At 28.9% G+C, this 5657-nt stretch overlaps 1 long non-coding RNA gene across 1 annotated transcript; it reads left to right on the forward strand.

Annotated features, from left to right (window-relative positions):
* Positions 3446–4275, forward strand: LOC104730982. The gene is made up of 2 exons (XR_758543.2): positions 3446–3816; positions 3968–4275. It is a non-coding gene; the product is annotated as an uncharacterized LOC104730982 (long non-coding RNA).

Consider the following 5657-nt stretch of genomic DNA (forward strand, 5'->3'; position numbering starts at 1 on the left):
ATCTTGTAAAAGCCTTTACAAGGTGTTTATAAGGCTTTTATAAGGTAGAAACCTTATAAAACCTTTTAAAAACCTTGTAAATTTTTTTGGCGGGAAATTTTTTTGTCGAAATTTTTTATCAAAATTTTTGGCGGGAAAATTTTTTCGAAAAATTTTTAGCGGGAAAATTTTGTTTTTCTTTTTATTGAATAAAATAATTTTCATCTAAGGGTAAAATGGTCATTAAAAATTAAAAGAGGGCAAAAATAAAAATGGTCAGAAAAGAGAGTATTTTTGAAAAGGGGTATATCAAAAAAGGTATTTTTAACAAATTCTCTTGAGAATTAGATAGCCTGTAAAAACAGATAAGTTTTATGTGTCTTCGTTTTATTAATATTGTTTTTTTATTCAACTTTTAACATAAACATAAAACTTAAATAAACGGTAGACATGATCAACAACGAATCTACTACGAAAATTATTTTGTATCATTCTTCCCTTCCACGAAGTTCCACAGCTGCAACCCCATGTGAGATTCTATTATCCATGCATATACAGATAGACAATATCATAAAATTAGAACAATACGTAAGTACAAGTACACGTTAAGTTATAAACTTGTAGTATCGTGAGGAACCATAGAGAGGGCCAGGAGGGTTTGGGCCACCGCATTTGATTTTGCAACGTTCGAAACAATTACCGTCATGTTCATGACACGACTTTGAACAATTGTGAAAACAGCGTTTAAATTCTTCTATACTCCATTTTGCTTCTACTGCCATCACAACAATCACTACCATCATTATCAATACTATGGCATTCCATTTTGCCATCTTTGACCGTCTTAGAATCCTAGAAAAGCAAAAATTTGTTTTTTTTTTTTTTTTTATCTTATGACTCTTGTATTATGTTTCAAGAATATAACCTTTATTTATAATACATGTTCAAAAAAATTTGAGTAGATTTTTTTTTGCTGTAGCTTTAATTGATTTAATCTATTAATTTCCTTCATATTTAATAAAAATGATGTGAAATGAAAACACTTTGTTTAACCCTTTGCACTTTTCTTTTTCTTTTCCTTTTACTATATATAGAAAAATTTAGCCTTTAATACAAAAGAAAATAAAAATAGATTTAGTAATTAATTACAATTGTCACTTCATTTTTATGGTTAGCCTTTAACAAAAGAAAATAAAAATAGATTTATTAATTAATTACAATTATCACTTCATTTTTTATATTTAATCATTTGTATGTTTTTATATAAAACACTAGATGAGGCCCAAGTTTTTACTTGGGTAAAAATTTGAAAAAATTATTAAGAATAATTAAGTAGTAATGTACATGCTTTTAGATTTTATCTTGTAACATTTTAATATTGAATATGAACCTCTCATATTTCATTTTAATACTCTCTCAGTTCCATTATATAAGAGTTTTAAGGCTTTTTTGCTCTATTTTATAATATTTTCTCAAATTTTATGTATAATTTTTATTAATATAACAATTTATGACTATTTGAACTATATAGTATATTTTTCTGTTGGTTGAAGTTTTGTAAATGACATAATATTTATTGTTTATTAATCTTTGTGATTTTACCTTAAAACTCTTATAGAATAAGCAGTACCGTTTAAATATATATACCCTCATAATAAACCATATTTTAAGTTTAATTACATATTTCATCTTAATGCATAGAACTAAATATTTTATCAAACATAATTAATATATCACATCAAATCTATATCTTAGTAAGAATGGAAAATACAAATAAAAATTAACAAAATGTAATTCACAGAAAAAACAGAATCAACATTTTTTAAGATATATTTATTATGTTGTTATCTCATAAATACTAATTTTACCTCATGTCTTAATCAATTTTACATGAGTGAAATTTATAAAATAAAAACATAAAAGATATAAAAGCATTCTCATCAAATAACTGAAGATTTTAAAGATTCATTCCAATAAATTATAATTTATGTTGAATTATCTTATGTTTTGACATATGCATTACAAAAATACATGTGTTGAAATTATAAAATAAAACATTAAAAATTACTAATATTCTTAAATGATATTTTTTGAATGATACATATTAATATTTGAAATTTTTTATTCTAAAATAAAATTTATCGTTAGACATTCAGTTTTGTAATCACATTTAACTATCTATTTCATCGTAAAACCATAATTCACTTCTTCATGGATTATAGTTAAAAAAAAAAATTTGTCAACCAAACATGAAATTTGAAAATAACTCCAAGATTAGAGTAAAAATTTTAATAACAAAAATAATATGAGCATCATATGAGATAATATGTATATTGGTTAGTATTTTAAATTTAACAATAAAAACAATAAAAAAATCAGTTAACATCCACAAAAATTTTGGAATCCAAAAATATCCTAAAACCTTTGTAAACTTCCAAATGTAAAACAAAACTATTAACAGTTTTAAAATATTAAAAAACAATTATAAGAAAATTATAAAATTTAAAAAGATCATTATAAGGAAATTATATATATAAATATATATCATAAAATTTGAAATTATAATATAGTTTATTTATTTTAAATCAAAAGTATGTTCATGGGGTAGTGACTATTAAAAATTTTAAAAATAAAAATCTAAAAAATTCAAAACCTACCATAAAAAGGTTTATATAAAAATAAAATAGAGAAAATAAAATCTAATTTTATTTAAAATCTTTTAAAGAAAAAAAGCTTTGTAAACTTCCAAATGTAAAACAAAACTATTAACAGTTTTAAAATATTAAAAAACAATTATAAGAAAATTATAAAATTTAAACAGACACTACAAGGTTGGGATGATATAGCTTCAAAATTTGTTATGCAAATAATCTGTAGCAAATATTTGTGACAGTTACTTACCGATTAGTGACAAAAATTTAAATAAATTATCTTGTAGCAAATTTGTAGTTTTTTGTAGAACATAGTGACAATTTAGCTACAAATATAGTTTGTGGTAAATTGTTACTAAAATATAACAATGTTTTTGTAACAAATATACTGACAAACAATATATCCTAACAAAATCTGTAATAATTAGTTACTAATTATTCTCACAAATTGTAAAGTAGAAATACTTTTGATTTTAAATTCTTTTAAGTTTGCTACGATTAATTATTGTAACAAATGATACAAATTGTTACACAATAATTGTGATTGTTAGATATATTTAGCATCGTTTATTAAATGATGTGACTATAAAGTTTTAGCATCATTTATTTTTGGTTAGTATCATTTGTATTAGTTTTAGTATCGCTTAGTAAATGATGTCAAATATTTAATTAGTATCAAAAATATATAAATGACGTTAAATATTTAGTTAAGTTAATTCTGAGAAATGAGGATCATTTTTAGTCATTTTAAAATATTTAGTTAAATTTTTAGTATCGCTTGAAACGATTCAAGATATGAAAATCATTTTAAAAAATCTTTATCTTCTATCCTCTCCTCTATTTCGACTTAGGTTTTATTCAACATCTTCCTTTTAAGTCTTAATACTTTCGTTTATTGGCTTGAAGGTGTAACTCATCTTCATCCCTTCGCTGGTGATGAGCCAAGCGCCGTCGTCTACGGCGGAATCGAACGGACGAGAGATTGATTTTGAGGTTATGGTCTCCGGTGATTGGCGATGGTGGCTGGGTCGCTTGATTTATGGCTCTTCTATCTCCAGTTAGGGTTTTCGACAGTAATAGGTTATCAATTTCGACAGGAATAGGTTAGTTTGTCACTTCGAGGAGGAGAAGAAGAACAAAGCGACGAGGAGCAGATTCTCTTTGTCTTCTCCCTACTCTCATCTTCGTAAGCTCCTCTGCTTCTGCTTCTTTAATATAACTCTCTCTCGATCTCTGTTTTAACACGGATTGAGATTAATTGATTGTATTGTTTTGATGGGTATGTTTATTTGATAGTTTCCAACCTGAAAGTTCACCTCTTTCTCTTGTTTCTACAGTTTTAGTGTTGTGTTGTGGTGTGGTGAACGAGTCTTATGTTTATTGACCATGATCACATTGCCCATATCTCTATGTGGACGTCCATGAGAAGGTTCGAAATTTTTTTATAGCCGTTAGAGAAGAAGAGGAAATAAAGTCTTGGGCGGTGCATTTAAGGAAACAGTTAGAGGACGAGTTCAATCTTGGGAAGAACTAATTCTCCTTCCTTATTCCCTATGTGATTTATTGTGAAGGGTGTAGCCCTAGTTCTCTCGGTATTTATATCCTTTGTAAACCTTTGTAAGAATAACTTCAGGGATTTTAGTTCTATTCTCATTCTCTTTGCCGTTCTCTCTTCTTCTCTTCTCTTCCGCTTAAATCCCAACATGGTATCAGAGCAGTTCTTCGATCTTTGATTCTTTAATCCTATTCTTATTCTTCGTTACTCAAGTTTCTTATATTCTCTCTCAATCTCTTTCTTATTCTTGGAATACTTGGGTTCTACACTCTCTGTTCGATATTCTTAATCTCGTTCTTCCCATCCTTGAAGATGTGTGTTCTCAAGTTCAAAAAGAACAAGGATCACTAGGCTTGTTTAGCGGTAAGGAGGACTTGGCTACGGCCAACAAGGGAGTTTACAAACATGAGGACCGAAAAGTGATGGTTTGCGACCATTGTAAGAAGAGGGGCCATCTGAAAGACAAATGTTGGATCCTTCACCCACATCTCAAACCGGTGAAGTTCAAGGCAAATCTTTCGCAAGGAGGACCAAGTGGTCAAGGCACCGGAGCAACAAATCAAGGAGATGCAACAGCTATGGCCATGGCAGCTTCTCTTGGAGACCTGGTGAGAAAGTCGGACCTTGAGGCTCTCATCAAGTCCATTGCCGCACTAAAGGACTCCGGTATCACTTTCTTCACTTCAAAACCTAGTACCTCACTTGTTGTAGACTCGGGTGCTTCTCACCATATGATTAGTAACCCTAGTCTTATACACAATATAAAACCGGCATTAGGTAATGTTATCATTGCTAATGGAGATAGAGTACAGGTTAAAGGAATAGGAGAACTAAAGTTGTTTGATAAAAGTTCTAAAGCCTTCTTTATGCCTTCATTTACTTCGAATCTCTTATCGGTAAAGAAAGCTACTACAGATTTGAATTGTTATGCGATTTTTGGACCTAACAGTGTACATTTTCAGGATATTGAGAGTGGAAAGGTTCTTGGAGAGGGAGATGGTAGAGGAGATCTCTATGTCCTAGAGAAAGCTTCAAGTCCTTCTAATTCGTTTTCTTTTGCTTCGAATCTTAGTAGTAGTTTAAGTGATGTGTGGCATGCTAGACTAGGCCATCCTCATTCTCGTGCATTTGAATTAATGTTACCTCATGTTTCGTTTGATAACTCCACTTGTGAGTCTTGTATTCTTGGTAAACATTGCAAAACTGTTTTTCCTAAATCTAGTACCATTTATGAACATTGCTTTGATTTAGTTCATTCTGATGTGTGGACATCTCCTTGCCTATCTAGAGATAATAACAAGTATTTTGTGACTTTTATTGATGAAAAATCTAAATATACTTGGCTCACCTTGTTACCATCTAAAGATAAGGTTTATGATGCCTTTGTCAATTTTCAGAATCATGTTACTAATCAATTTAATGCAAAAATAAAGGTACTAAGATCGGATAATGGAGGGGAATACACAAGCCAT

Source organism: Camelina sativa, chromosome 12, assembly GCF_000633955.1.
Source record: "Camelina sativa cultivar DH55 chromosome 12, Cs, whole genome shotgun sequence".
Taxonomy (NCBI): Eukaryota; Viridiplantae; Streptophyta; class Magnoliopsida; order Brassicales; family Brassicaceae; genus Camelina; species Camelina sativa.